The sequence below is a fragment of the Lacerta agilis genome, chromosome 6, assembly GCF_009819535.1.
Source record: "Lacerta agilis isolate rLacAgi1 chromosome 6, rLacAgi1.pri, whole genome shotgun sequence".
NCBI classification, from domain to species: Eukaryota; Metazoa; Chordata; class Lepidosauria; order Squamata; family Lacertidae; genus Lacerta; species Lacerta agilis.
Genome location: NC_046317.1, coordinates 71,522,921 through 71,538,893, shown reverse-complemented (window position 1 = coordinate 71,538,893; position 15,973 = coordinate 71,522,921). Strand labels below are relative to the sequence as shown.

Genomic DNA, 15,973 nt, shown 5'->3' with positions numbered 1-15,973 from the left:
TGTTAAAGGTTTGTTGTGCAGGGAACTCTGAAGAAGTGCTTCCAGCCAGCTCAGAAGTGGAGCATGTCTCTCACTTATGCTGTATTCAGCTTGGGCCATGCAACTGCTTCAGGCTTACTTAAGGATTGCTTTGACGTGGAATTTTCATCAAACAGCAGGCCTTCCTTGTAACAAACTGCCCTGTGTAGTTTATTTAAGGAGCTCAAACCTACACGTCTCTCCTTTCATCTTTACAGCTCTGGTTTTTGAAGCCACTTCAGAGGAAGCCACTGCAATGATGAACCTTATAAAGAAACGTATGGTTACACTTTGCTTTTCTTGCTTGAACGTGACTCCTAATGTCGGTCCATAATATTAAGTACAGTTGCATTTCGTTGAGGCACCATTCCTTGCAGGACCAGCCCTACCATTAGGTAAAGTGAAGCAGCTATCTCAGGTGGCAGGTGCTGAGGGGCAGGTAGTGGGCTCAGCTGTGTGTGCAATGCTGCCTCCTCTATGCCTCTAAGTCAACCTGTTCTTGGGGACGTTGGGGAATTCCAGCAAAAGAAAGAAAGATATGGGAGCAGAAATGACAAAATCTGCTTAAACATCCCTATTTCAGAACAGAAACCAACCCAGCAAATACAATCAATATTTGCGCAGGGGCCATGCTAATCTTCTCTGTATCGTTCCAATTTTAGTATATGTGCTGCTGAAGCTGTTGTTGCTTTCAGTCCACGATATGTAATTGATTACATTTCTCTCCATTTGCATTGTGTTTCCATTGTATTGAAATGAATGGGGTAGAATAACATAACGACAACATTATATATGTGATTTTGCCACTATGGACAGTGAAATGAATAATGTAACTTTTGATGGAAGGCAAACTGCAGTGGAGCGGAAACAGTGGTGCATGCAATGAATACAGGGCAGTACAGAAAATAATGCCTTCTTAGATCCCTGTCTGCTGTCCTCAGGGGTACTGGAGGACACTATCCCATCACCAGTGCTGAAATAAGTTTCAGCTCCAGCTTCTGTACATGGAATGAGGAAGTTACCATCGTCCTCTGCCTTAAGTGGAAACATACCTTGGGCTGCCACTCGTTCTTTACTTTCTGCTTCGTTTGAGTGAGTTAATTTCTCAGCTGTCACCTCTTTTTCACAGCTTTTTGAAAAGGAAAAGAAACACCACCCAAGCCTACTTCCTTCCTTTGATAAATCAGTAAGTTTACCAAATAGGTAACTGTACAAATTGTATTTATATATTAGTACCTTTATGAAGGCAATAAAGCTGTCATGCCAAAACGATACTTCTCTTGTTAGTTTAAGGTACAACAGGACTGAGAAAAATGACATAGGGGGGGGAATCAATTTGCTTGATGAAATAAACTAATTAGGTAAATTACACATCTATGATGATGTTAATCGTGCAAGCAACATGTCTTGTCGTGTTTCAGCACTTCACTACTCTCGCTGACTGTGTCGCTGTGCCATTTATTAGGAAGAACAGTGGAAGAACCCTACAGAACATGCCTTTGTGAGGGAAATGAAAACTGGAATGTGAGTGGTTGGCCTATTAAGAGATCCCCTGCGTCTTTATTAGCAAAATCCCTGGGTTCCAGATTGCATAGATGCATATGCAAGTAGGATTCTTTGTGCATAGACTTCCCCTCATCAAATGCCCATGCTATTTCCTGCAGTTTCTCCAATGTGTTCTTCATCTGCAAAAAAGACTTCCAGTTTTCTGCCTCTTTCGCAATGCACTTTAAAATTTCTTAATACTTTTGGCGGGATCAGGCTGAGATTTATTTAGCATTGCGTGTCGAGGTCCCCAAGCCACCCCCCAAAAAAATCACACTGGAGACATAAAATTTGTTTGGGTTTTTGGCAATAATTTAGGCCACAACTTTATTCAAATACAAATTCTGTGAGTGGTTGCGTAGGCATTGGTTCAGACTAGCTGTCCGCCGGGACAGAGTTGACTTTGGGTCAGCGTCGGGAGAATGCCAACTGGGGAGAGTTAAGGAGGCTGGGGACATGTTCAGCCCCTGGATTCCTTTAACAGAATTCCCTGCACACCATTATCATCATCAATGTGAAGGTGGGCACCACCCATCCAGTAATCAACACAATAACCAATGCATAACCGCCAACCTTACAAGTTGTGACTAGTTGCTACTGCAGTAGGCAAAACCAAATGGCAACAGCCAATCAGCCAAATGGAAAAATTCCTACCAGGCCCCTGCCTCAAAAGCAGACGACCCCATGACAGGCAGTTGCAAGGTCAATGCAGAGGCCTAAATAAAGGGGAGGGTGGGTGATCCGAAGCACGCAGCCAAGAGGAGGATCACCCTGCGTGCAGAGCAATATAAAAGACACTGGGCTGTCCATCACAACATTTATCTTTCCCCAGCAACACCACATGATCCTATTGCAGCTATGGCCAGCTAGCAACCCTGCCCAGCTAACCAGGGAGGTGGCTTGCTAGCCCCCACCGCAACACGTGCTCTAGCTAAAGGTAGAACCCGATTTGTAAGGTTGGTATGTTTGTGTTTTTCTTCCCATTAAACATATCCCCAACAATCTGCAGCCCACCTAGCTCCCTGTGCCTCCTAATCTCAACAAACTTCATGGGAGGAATTACCTTAGCTGTCTTTACTAGGTTTTGATTGGAGTGGGGAATAGCGGCTACTGAGCTCCTGAGAGTGGCGTTTTTGTTTTTAAGGGAAGTTCTCCTTGTATCCTTTAAAGGAATTTTTATTCAATCATTTATTTAAAAATAAAAATAAACTTCACTTAGGGAAAACAAATGAACAGCTGCTAGGTTCACAGTAGGCAGCCCCCCTAACTTCTTGTGCTTATAGACTAGCCCAGCTGAGGATGTTGTGCTCTTTTCAGGAAACATGGGCACCCAGGAATGCTGCATTGTGCAGACCACTGGGAAGATGCTTTGTGGGGGGGGGGGGACACACACAATCACACCTTAGCCACTCTAAAGCTGAGTGCAACGAAAATGCTGAACCCCACCCATGAGAAATCTTCCAAAGATTTCTCTTCCATTTGATATTTTTAGTAGAATTTCTGTTCTTGTTAATTAATGGGAAATGATAAAGAGAATGCAGGAAAATGTTCAGTGTAGCACTAGTGCAGGTTCATTGGGTAACTGTAGGGAGGCCAGAAGCACATGGTGTGTGTGCAGTTTTCTATTAAACAAGAGTCCTAAGAATGATACAATAATCAAATACTTTGTGGTATTGTGCACAAATTGGAGAAGGAGAAGGAGAAAGGAGAAGGAGAAGGAGAAGGAGAAGGAGAAGGAGAAGGAGAAGGAGAAGAATTTCACCATCACAACAACAATTTCTGTGATCTCTAAAATACACATCAGGGCCTCAGAGACTTAATACTGAGATTGCTTGTACATGTAGCCAGCAGCTGTGATTGAGACAAGTTGCTACAATATAATGTGCAAACTGGTTTTTGTGAATGTCATAAGCAACATTCACATGATCATTTACAAAATAAAATTAATTGGGGGAGGCCGCCCTCAAAGGATATGCAAAACCTCAGGCATTTAAATGACAACATTCTTCTATACCAGGAAACCAGTGTAGTGCCCTCCAGATGTTGGACTCAAGCTCCCATCAGCCTCATGGTCAGGGATCATGGGAGATGCACTGCAACAACAGCTGGAGGTAACCAAATTGACTGCTCTGCCACCCATGTTGATTGTGCAAATTCCCTAGTTTGTAGTATGGCCTTGCATTTGTTCTGTTGCTTTTCAGTTATGAAACAGCAACAGCAACATAATCATCATAATTTCTTGTCTACTCTTCATCCATAGGTCCCAGTACTGGTTACAACAATGTAAATTTACAGTATTAAAATGAGTTATAACCATTTATAATCAAATGAATAGGGTGGGTCCTAAAACATACATCTCAAGCGTCGAAGGCCAGGGTAAAAATGTCAGATTCACATTAAAACCCTGAAGTAGCCATATCAGATTTGGCCTAACTTTCATTTAAGTACAAAATCTAGCTTAGTTCTGTAGCTCAATGCTATGCTGAGAGAGTGCGCATAAGGAAAACACTGCTGGCTCCTCGTTTTCTTTTTTCTTCCTTGTAACACAAAGACGGGTTTTCAAATTAAGAGAAACGAAATAATAAGATAAAGAAATAGGGAGTTGGAGTGGAAAATTCCTGGAACGTGCTCTGTTTTGACAGCTTTGGTAAGCCTGCAAAAAGATTGGCTTCTGGGAGTTTGGAAAATAAATGGGCCCTAACAAAAGGACTATGGTAGTTGGTTTGCTATCCAGCAGTAAACACAGCAAAAAAAACACATGAACATAGGTATGTAAGATCTTCTGGGTCAGACCAAAGGCCTACATAGTCCAGCATTCTACTTCCATAGAGGCCAACCAGTTGCCTATGGGAAGCTTAGAAACAGAGCATAAGTATAATAGTATTTTCCTGCTCATGAATCTATGGAGGGATGTGTTCTGCTGTTAATCTCGGAGAAGAAATAAAAGGCAAAGGAACCTCAGTGCCCCCTCTAAAAGGAACAGTAAATCCAAGGGGGGGGGTTGGTTTTAGAAAACTGTTGGAGAGAAAGCATCATCCTTTTCCTGAATGGGATATTCTGTTTTATTTATTATATTTATATCCCACCTTTGCTTCAAGGTGGAAGACCTGGTCTCCCCCTGACAACAGCCCTGTGAGACGGGTTAGGCTGAAAGACAATGAAGTTACATAGTCACATAGTGAATTTCAGGACTGAGTGGGGATTTGAACTTTTGTCTTCCAGATCCTACTCTTAGAACTCTAAATACTATAGTACAGTGGTGCCCTGCAAGACGAAATTAATTCGTTCTGTGAGTGCTGCCGTATAGCGAAAATTTCGTCTTGCGAAGCACCAACGGGGGAAGAGCAGTTTGACGGGGAGGGGGGAATTGGCAATTTTTTTGTCTTGCGAGGCAAGCCCATAGAAAAATTCATCTTGCGAGGCAGCCTTCCGCTAGCGAATGCCTTTCGTCTAGCAAGTTTTTTGTCTAGCAAGGCATTCGTCTAGCGGGGCACCACTGTATACTACCCTGTCTCTCTGCCAGATCTGTCACAAAAATAAATCTACACATAAAGATCTCTCCATATAAAGCTGGTGCAGAGAGACATTTCTGTATAAGAGAGTGCCTACCCATACCTTGATGAGGCACTCCTGGTGGTCCCAAATGAAGTATATCGTGCAGGGGCCCAGGGAAAAGCCTTTTTGGTGGTGGCTCAGTGTAGAATTCACAAAGGGATATTGTTACCAAATATAGCTTTGTCTAACATTATGGGCAGTCTAGTAGCACAGAGGGATATATGAAGTGGGGGTGCTGCAGAGATTGTTGCCCAAAAATGGCTGTCTCCAAAGTTCTCATTGTCTTCTATACTGATGTGTTGATTGTAAATATTCAGGCTCATTTTGCAAAATAATATCTGGCTTCTTATAGGATAAGTCATCTTTCCTTCATTCTGCTAATAATCTCTCCAGTGATCTGCACTCTGCAGCCTTCCTGGGTGCCCATCTTTCTGAAAACTCCATGGCAACCTCAGCTGGGTTATCCTGTAATCAGGAGAAGGCAGGAAAGCTGCATACTGTGTGACTGACAGCTGTTTCTTATTGTTCTAAACTGAAGTATTTTATTTTTAAAGAAATCTGCACAAAGGTAACCCCCCCCACACACACACACAAGTGGCCATGCTGTCCTCGGGGTCCCATGCTTCAATAAAATATCAGAAAAATATGTCGTTACTTCTCTTATTGGGCTTTTTCAGGAAGTGCCAGCAGCTGGGGAGGCTGCAAAGCACTGGAGAAAAGTTTAGTGGAAAGAAAAGCATGCAGCACACCCACAGCCCCCTTGCAATGATGAGGTAAGCTCAATTCTAAAAAAAATAAATCCCACAGTGCCCTAAGAGGCAGAAAAATGGAAGCCTCTGTTACACAGGAAGAAAACTTGTAGCTCTGGAGGAGAGATTTCTACACAGCAAAACCATATGTGAAAAGTGAGAATGTTGGAATCATACAGGGGCATGCTGATGCTGTTTAGATGAGCCAACTGCAGTCCGCTATAAACATAGTAATAAATATATCAATGTTTGCCACTGCCTACTTAGAAAGTACAAATTCTCTCAAATATGCAAAGATATTGGATACATCCAGAGCCCAGAAATAAAATGAGCAAGGTGAGAAATATACAAGCCATGACAACAGCTTACCCTAGTGGACAAGGAGAAATGAGCTCAGCTGTTGACACAATACTAAAGGTTTTGTTTTTTTCCAAGTTGAAAGTAATATTATTGTGGCTTGAGAAGACAGTGTTTCTTTCTTGCAGCTTTGCTATTTTGAAAAGAAGCCACCCAGTAGTTAGCATATCGATTTACTGTTGTAGAGACAGACATTTGCTTGAAAGGAACACTCAATAATAGAAAGCGTCAGAAACTTTTATTGTGTTTGGACTTGTGTTTAACCAAACCTAATGTCTCAATGGAATAACAAACCACTTATATGAAAACGCTAAGTGGCTTATGAGCCTGATCCAAGTCTCCCCCAGCTCCCTCCCCCTAATAGTCAGTTGGAGTCCCATAGAGGTTAATAGGAACTGGACCAAACAAGCCCATTGTCACAGAAAAGGAAATGGATACGCTTACAGTTTTCTAAGAAGAAGTATTGTTTCACCCTTGCCTTCATTGTGCAAATTGCTGACTACTTTATCCCTAAACAAATTTCAGCAAAATAATTCAGTTTGGGTCACATAAACCTAACTAAGTACATCCTGACAGGCTCTGAATTGGCAAAAAAAAAAAAAAACTTGGGTCATGGGAGAAACTTAAGCCAGACTGGGGATACTTTTTTGGCCCGTGGACTGCATTCCCTTCTGAAGAACTTTCTGGGGCCCTATGCCAGTGGCCCACATTCCAGCCATTCAGTTCTATATGCACACAAAAACATATCTGCAGCCAAAATGCATTATTGCAGTTCAATGACATAGTTCAGCCACCAAAAGCTTCTGAAGTGTGATGGCCTGGGACTCGGGCTCGGACTCAGAACCAGAGGAGTCTCAGTCTGCACCGGATCCTCTGCTTCAGACACCATCTGAACCAGGTCTGGGGCCTGATCCTGAAGCGCCCCAGGCTGCACAGGTTCACCTGCAATAAGCACCAGCTGGGCCTAGTCAGGGGCCTGAGCCTGTCCTGGCTCCAGATGCGGAGAATACCTTGTTGCCGTCAGCTGGGTCATCACTGGCACTGGTCCACTATCGGCTGGGTCAGGAGAGGCTGAGGGTCTAGTAACCCACCGCGTCTTCCGAGCTGCAGAGACTCAGGTCTGAGAGGAGGAGAGACCTGACTACTCGCAGGAGGAATGCTCGCCATCGGGCGAGACAGGGTGATGAGTTGTCGGGGGATCAGGACCAGCCATTATGCTGCCACATAAACCCGGACAACACCATTACTGGCCCCAACAACATCAAACATACCATCTCAGGACTATTTAATTGCTCATCTTCCAACATTGTGTATGCAATCAAATGCCAACAGTGCCCTTCAGCTCTCTATATTGGACAAACAGGCCAAACCCTACGCCAAAGGATAAATGGACATAAATATGATATCAGGAATCACAAGACAGAGAAACCAGTAGGAGAACACTTCGATCTCCCAGGACATTCTATAAAAGATCTCAAAGTAGCTGTCTTAATACAAAGGAATTTCAGAAATAGACTGGAAAGAGAAGTGGCTGAATTGCAACTAATCACCAAACTTAAAACCGGAGAAACCTGGTCTGAACAAAGACATTGGATTCTTATCTCATTATACATGACAAAGCTATCTTTAGCCATCTCACCCCTTGCCTTTCCCTGTAAGACCAATTGCAGCCGTTAAGAGTTGTCAACAGCTTTTCCACACCTATCAGCTGATCACCCATTCCTACACCCTTCTGAGTAATACCCCTCCCCACTCCCTCACTGTATTTAAGGTTTGGTGACTTCCATCTCAGTGTATGTGAAGAAGTGTGCATGCACACAAAAGCTCATACCAAGAACAAACTTAGTTGGTCTTAAGGTGCTACTGGAAGGAATTTTTTATTTTATTTTGTTTTGACTATGGCAGACCAACAAGGCTACCTACCTACCATTACCTCGTCAGATAAAAGGCTGTCAGACCCCCCCCCCCCCAATAACATTGTTGTTTGCCAGACTCTGCCTGTGATCCTGTTCCTGACCTTGCCTGGTTTCCTGCCCTGTATCCTAACTTGGCTTTGTCGGACTGACTCCTCACTGACTCTTTGGACCCGGGACCGGACCTGGACCTTGCTTCTTGGATTACCCTTGGGACCAGCACATGAAGGCTCAGAAGAGCTGGGGAGGGGTGAGAACTAGGGGAAAGTGGCCTAGGCATGGCCTGGGACGAGTCCTGAAAGCCAGAATGGCCTGGACAGCCATATTTGGCCTCTCAACCTGAGGTTTCCCACCCCCGAACTACCTCTTGAACCAAATGGGACACTAATTGCAGGGTAGAGGGCAGAAATTATTCCACATGGGTGGACATCTAAGAGGCTAGTGTCACTTTTGTAAATAGAAAACTACCTCAGCCAGCAGTGAGGGTATAATGCTGCTGGCAGTAGGCATGCTTGAGGGATTTGCTTGGTACAATTTCAAAAACAGATTCATCTGATCAGCACCTCCTGAATTGCACAAATATTCAACAGAGTGCCTTAAAAAGAGAGAGAGAGAGAGATTCCTTTCTTACAGGTTAAAGGTTTGAAATGCCTAGAAAGTGCCTCATTGCTGCTGCATGATGAAAATGGGGCTGTAAATGCCACTGAGAGTGAAAAGATTAGGGATAGATGAATCGTTCTATTTCTAGTCTGTGCCAGTTTCACATGTTTTATTCATAAATGTGTCCCATTTCTGCATTATTCTGTGATTTATTAAAAAAAACCTGCATTTTTAAAAACAGTTTATTTATTTTTCCATTAAAAAACTCAACATCAACAATGATGTACATATGTTTGATTATGTTGTAAACTGGTTGCACTGTATCCTTCATAGTCACAATGTTTTTCATTACATTCCAAGAATTTTTTATTGAGTGCAACATTTTAGCCTTATCCCAACGAGTCTCTCCAGAGAGTTCCATTGTTGGCAGTGGCTGGATTTGCTAAGATTATATTTTGTCAATTGAACAAATCCATACCATTGAGCATAAAAGTCTATGTGCATTTTGTTATTTCTTTTTTCTTTTTGAAGTAAAGAATGTACTGCAAAATTTGGAGAAATGCAAAAACTGAAAGGTAACTGAGTACTGCAGAAATAATTGTTTGTTTGTTTGTTTGTTTTGTTTGTTTGTTTATACCCCACCCATCTGGCTGGGTTTCCCCAGCCAATCTGGGCAGCTTCCAAAAGAATATTAAAGTACAATAGTCTATTAAACATTAAACGCTTTCCTAAACAGGGTTGCCTTCAGATGTCTGGTAGTTGTTTTTCTCTTTGACATCTGGTGGGAGGGCATTCCACAGGGTGGGTGCCACTACTGAGAAGGCCCTCTGCCTGGTTCCCTGTGACTTGGCTTCTCGTAGCGAGGGAACCCCAGAAGGCCCTCGCACTGGACCTCAGTGTCCAGGCTGAACGATGGGGGTGGAGATGCTCCTTCAGGTATACTGGACCGAGCCCATTTATTTGGACATTGTATGGGGGCATGCTGTCCACATGGGCTGCTGTGTACAGCAATCTCCTGGGGGGCCAGGGGTAATAAAAGAGTGGCTGGAGATCATCATGACCTATCACTCTCAGACACAATTGCACCCATCATTTTTCAATATGGAGAGCCAGATTTGTGTTTTTTTAGCTGATGCAGCCACATCAAAAAGGGAGCGAAAGTGTTAAAGTCAGTTCTCAGAACACTTCATAAGTACTTTTCAAAATTATAAAATGCATGCAGTTGAGGTGTTTTTTTCTTCTTCTTCCAGGAAAGCACCTGAATGGAAATGGGTCAGAATGAATCTAGAGCAAACACATGCAAACAGGACACAAACTAGATTGCAAATTATTCACTCTTTCTCAGTGATGGATAGTGCACATTGGGAGTGGGAGGGCAGGTGGGAGACCAGCAGTAGGTGGACCCAGAGCAAATGACAGACAGATCTACTTCCTCACTTATTTGGATGTACAAGTGGCTGGCAGATTACTGAGATTACTGTAACAGTCTCCCATTCACCCTAATGGACCAGCCTCCTGGCTGCCAGACGGACATTCCACGAGAAACAGTTTCCTAGTTGCATGGAGTCTCTACCCAGCAGAAGTGGTCTTTGGCAGCTACAACTCTAACGCTGAGTCTGGTATCTGTGTACTTGACAACCAGTTAGGAATAATCAGGAAAGAGAGAGAGAGAGAGAGAGAGAGAGAGGATGCATCTCTGGTTCACTTACATTTAGAGTAATGACAGGTGTAACATGTAACATGTCAAGGCAAAAAATCTTCAATTTCGCAACTTTCTCAACTGGCAGTGACTGACCTTGGAATCATAGGGGACAGCTCAATGAAGGCTAGCATCCATTAGGAAAGGAAGTGAAAATAAAACTGCTGATCTCATAATGCAGTTAGACAAATCAGTGGTGCAATCACATGTGATTAGAGTTGCACGAGAATGCCAAATGCACTTCAATCGTGCAGAATGAATTTGCTGGCATGGGATTGAATCCCACCTTCAAAAGAACAACAGTCTGGGATGCACCCTCAGTCTGATTCAGGCATCCGTCGTTCCTTCTTCTACAGCTAAATATTCAGCATTTATGCATGGTTTGCTGTTCAAGTTGTGTACGAGTTACCAATAAAATGCAAAACTAATTTACAAGAAAGTGTGGACAAATGCCTTGGAGGCCAGAGCAATTCTTATGGTGCTCTATTTTTGTAATGGGAGACAACTATAATCTAGATTGGAAAAAGTTGGGTTAACTGTAACCCATGGAATATATGATTTGGCATGTCAATTCAGAATCATGATCTGTGCATTCTCTCCTTTGTAAGCTGCCAGCCCGATACCACAAGAAAGTTCACAAAGAGGGAACAATGATGGTATCCTATCCCCATTTGTTTGTCTCCAGCATCTGGTAGCCAGAGGTATATTGTCTGTGACTCTGAAGCTGGTATTCTTCCCTACTTCTTTTTAAATAAGGCAACTTATGCAATGTCATCCCATTGTTGATTAAATCCATAAAGTGCACATGTGTGTGTTATGACCTTTTGTTAATCTCAAGCCTAATTATCAATTTCACTTAAAAAGCACCAAGTTATTTTTGAATGTGTGAATAATTGTCTGTTCATTCTTTCCATGCTGTACATGAATTCATAAATCTTATGAGATCTCCATATGTGGTTCCACCCCAACCTAAAATGTCCAGCTGTTTAAAACCTTTCTCCATATGCTTCTCTAAGATTTGCTTTTAAGCAAATGATAAAGGTTTTTCAGGCCCACTGCTAGCTCTATCTACCCATTTTCAGGTTGGGCACATCAACTTAAGGGTAAGACAAATGTCACATTTCCAGATTGGAAAGGCCAGTTGAGATGTATCCACTCCTCCACGATCTCCAGCGTGGAGAGTTCTGAAGAAAGCAACAGCAAGAATCAGTTGTGGGCAGCTTTTTTGGTTGAAGCCAAGCATGTTGTCATAGCCCTTCCAAGTCCTGGAGCAGCTTTGGAAAGGGGGACCACAGACTGCAGTGATGCTTTATAAGCACCTCTGGTTCTCAGTGACACATGGCATGGTCATCTGAAGGAAAGGAATATTATGCCGACTGGGGAGGTCCTGAACATGGTCTTATTCATCTGAGAATGGAAGTCCACTTACCGGTAATTGTGATGCCTTTTGGGGAGCCAAAGTATATCTATTTTATAAATGGTGCAGCTGGTCTATGGCAGGGATGACAAACCCACTGTGACATCTATCTCAACGTCAAGAACACAAGAAGAGCCTATTGGATCAGGCCCAATGAATGACCCCGTCTAGTCCAGCAGTGTGTAACCTTTATTATGAATTAACAAGAATGTGGTGAAGACCTAAACCAGACCTGGGGACCAAATGCAACTCTCTAGGTTTTTCTATCTAGCCCTTGGGAATTGCCTCAGACCACACCCTTCATCAACCCTGCTGTACAACCTTCATGAGGCCTTTGGGGGAGGTAATGCCTCTTGCTTGCTTCAATGGAGGTGTGTGCAAAAAAAACCACACAAAAAAACAGCACACCTCTGACTTGTGTGGATGGACTGCATCCCATAGTAAATGGGAAGGGTCATATCCCCCTGCAGTCCACTTCTGCTTCTGGGCATGGTACCCTACCCTACCCCCCAAAAGGTTCTCTAGAAAAAATGCAGGTCTCCTGCTGAAAAAAATGTTCCATCTCTCTCTGACCTCATATTTCCTAGCCAAAATATTCAAGTTACTAGCCATTAAGCATGTACAGTATAGTTGCTCCTACAATGTATATGTGACTGTGAAAGTCAAACCTAAATTAGGTTTGTGGTGTTAGAACCACAAAACAATGATTTTAACCACCTCCCCAATTCTCCTTTTGAATTTTGATACTGAATATTCTCAGAATATTTTCTGGCTATAGGATTAAGAGCACAGAAGCCTGGTGGATCAGGTCTAGCTGAGCATCCTGTTCTCACATTGGCCAGTGAATATTTAGAATTCAGAACTATAATTTGATATATGATGACTTTGCAGTGACTACAACATTTGACTGGTGAGCTGTAAAAAAAATCTATATTAATTTCATCTCTTCATTTAGACAATCAGGAAAATCCACTTAAATGAGTGAAAACAGGTGGATTTTATGTCAGAATTCAATTCTGAACCCAAATGACAAATGTCAACATCAAAACATAAATTGCAGAATTCAAAAGTAAACTATGAAAATGAAATTTTGTATTTCAGAAATGTGAAATTCTGCAATTTATGTTGATGCTCTCACATATCAGCCATTGTAAGAAGAAAGCACAGAGGAAAATATAGCAATGTGGAAGATGAATTATTATTATTATTATTATTATTATTATTAATTGTGTGATACATATAAAAATAGGTTAGAATTACAATGCAGCATCCTTGTAACATGCCCAGCTGCACATATTGATCACATGTATAAATCTAAGGAGGACAAAACTACCAACATGAAACATCAGTGTAGATTTCTCTCTCTCTTGTAAAACTTTGACTTTGCATCACTTTATCTATATTTAACCTCCCACAGGCTCCAGCCCAGTACAAGCCCACGAATTAAATTCATTATTATTCATTATTCAAACACCATCCCTTTGTTTTCTGGAATAGCTTTGTAGCCTGGAGTCAAATGAGCTAAAGTAAAATTATGTGACTTGGCATTGAAAATATATTACTTCAGCTGCCAGAACGGATTTAACAGAATATGTGCACAGTTCGTCACTTCTTCCACAACTGCCTTCATGCGCACAAAGGGGTATGACAGCCCCTGAGTTATGAGGGGCCATTCGAGGGGCTGTGATGGATTAGATTGTTTTATGCACTGACTTAAGATCTCATTTCCTGCAACATTCACAAGTGCTTTCTCTACGACTGAACAGAAACTCACTCTGTCCTATGAGGGTTGCTCTTCCTTGTTAACTAGAGAAGCTGAGGATATCAGAGAATGGGATGACGTGTGCTCTCTTGGATAAAACCTTTCGGAATGAGCTAAATAACTTGAAAGAACTCAACATTAGGGTCTCTTCCCCTCTGACACTCCCAGTTAGCCCAATTTCTTCCTTCCTTCCTTCCTTCCTTCCTTCCTTCCTTCCTTCCTTCCTTCCTTATTTCTTTCCACCTAAGAGCCAGAATTAACTATGCTCTTCAAACTGGCCTGGATGTTCAGTTAAGTATGCTCAGAAACAGTTAACACAGCATCATACGTACCTACCTGCTGGCTGTGCTCCTTGACATGATGCCCCTGTCAGCCACAGACCCTGGTAGCACACATTTTATATCAGTGAAGGGGTGTTTGTGCATTACATTCAGCAAGCATATAATCCATGTACCCAGTGTTACTTTTCCAGAAAAAGAGGTGCCGGAACTCACCATGAATGTCCCCCCCTCTTGTTCTCTTATAATGGCAATGGCACACACCTGAGAGGTGCCAGAACTAAGTTCCTGCTAGTTCTGGCTGGGGGAGGGGAGCCCTGCATGTAGCTGTGTACACAAATAGTTGAGCTTTACACTCAAGCAGTTATTCACATGCAACGTATAATTTGTGTAGAGTCTGTGCACCTCTGTACATAACAGCTGGCTTGTAGAGACAGCTTGTACCTGTGTTCAGTGTGTGATGTGTGAACAAGCCTTGAGAAAAGACTGTGCATGTGTTGGGTCTTTTCTCACTTATCAAATGTGTGACCACAGGGTTTAAACAGCAGACAAGCTGATGAGAGTGTGCTCTTGCTCCCACCTTGACTGGCTGCATGTTATAGGACCTACAGGCAAAGGCTTATCTCCAAACTTAGCACTGTAGTGCTTAGTGCTAAGATTGGACACAGGGGTCCCTAAGCACGTAAGTGCTCAGAACAGAGATAAATGATCTCTGTGTTCAATGTCATATGACGTCAGGTGACTGACAGGTGGCTGTAGTTTGTCCCAAATGGCCTTGCAGGGCCAAATTCAAAGGTCTGGTGGACCTAACATAAGGCCCACAGGCTGGAGGTTCTCAGCATTGATACAAGTCATTTATATAACCATATAATCTTCCCCTTTGCAAAAGAAAGGACCCCTCACTGAAAAAGCCAGCATTTGTATAAAATGACTGTGCATAGGCGCTATTCAGAATTTTAGATGTATGTGTGACATTCTGAAGAGGAGAAACTGGGCATAGATCCCAGATCCTAAATGAGAATGTGCTAACCCTTCTCAAAAGTATGCTGTGGAATAATGTGCCCTTGGATACAATGGGTCTGGTTATTCTGCTCAACTGGACAGGCCCAGTAGATCCATGCTGCCTCTGAACCTGCTGCTTCTTGATAGCATAAGCAGACACTCCCTGCCTATTTTGCCACATAGAACTGCCACAGCAGCTGATCAGCCCACTACCTCCCCTTTTCCTTGGGTTATTCTCTAGTTGGCCTCTTCCTTGGTGCTATTTAGCTGCCATAGCAACTAGAATTGGCCAACACCCTGCCCTCCCACAGAGGCACATTCCATCTGGCCATGGTCATAGTGTCTGAAGCCAAGGGCTGATGACATATAATGGTGGCTAGTCTGGTTTTTTTCTCATACATATATATAGGGAACCTTGGTTGCTGGAGCCATGAATCAACCATGTTCTATATGCATTATTTCATCTATCATATTAGTTACTGGAAGGTGACAAATTGGGTGGATTCAGACAGGGGGAATTTTAGCATTTGCTTTTCCAAATAGAATGCTAGTACTTCTGTCCCATATTCTAGTATTCCTTTCACACTGCAGTACCTCTTGAAGTTGAACTGTTGTGACTTTTTCGACTGCTGTACCAACCTGCCATACTAAATTTGATTCACACCAGTGGTCCGTTGTATTACATTGTGTGAAATATAATACAGAAATTAACAGGGTAATGTCAGGAAAGTGCCATGTGAACGCAGCCATAGAAGTACACATTCTACAACTGGAGTTTTCATTACTGGAAACTGAACAGTTCTTAAAGGGATGTCAAGCATGTGGACGTACTGGGAGCCCAAATGCAGGATGGGACAGCAGTCGGTTCTGCACTTTCCCTTGCAGGGAATAGTGAGAGGTAAGTAGAACAATCTATAGGTATGAAACCTTAGTCTACCAGGGTTGAGAGTTAGAGGGAAGGAATCAAGTAGCTTGTTGCTAACTTCCCTTAAACCTGGAGTCTATATTAGGTGGAAGAAGAAGTGGGCTCAGAGGATTAGCCTGAGTTCATCCTTAAAAACTAGTTTACCTCCAAGGG

At 42.7% G+C, this 15,973-nt stretch overlaps 1 non-coding gene across 1 annotated transcript; it reads right to left on the bottom strand.

The window, feature by feature from the left end:
- Nucleotides 1-598: 598 nt before the first annotated feature.
- Nucleotides 599-700, bottom strand: LOC117049320. Its single transcript, XR_004426949.1, has one exon. It is a non-coding gene; the product is annotated as a U6 spliceosomal RNA (small nuclear RNA).
- Nucleotides 701-15,973: the final 15,273 nt, after the last annotated feature.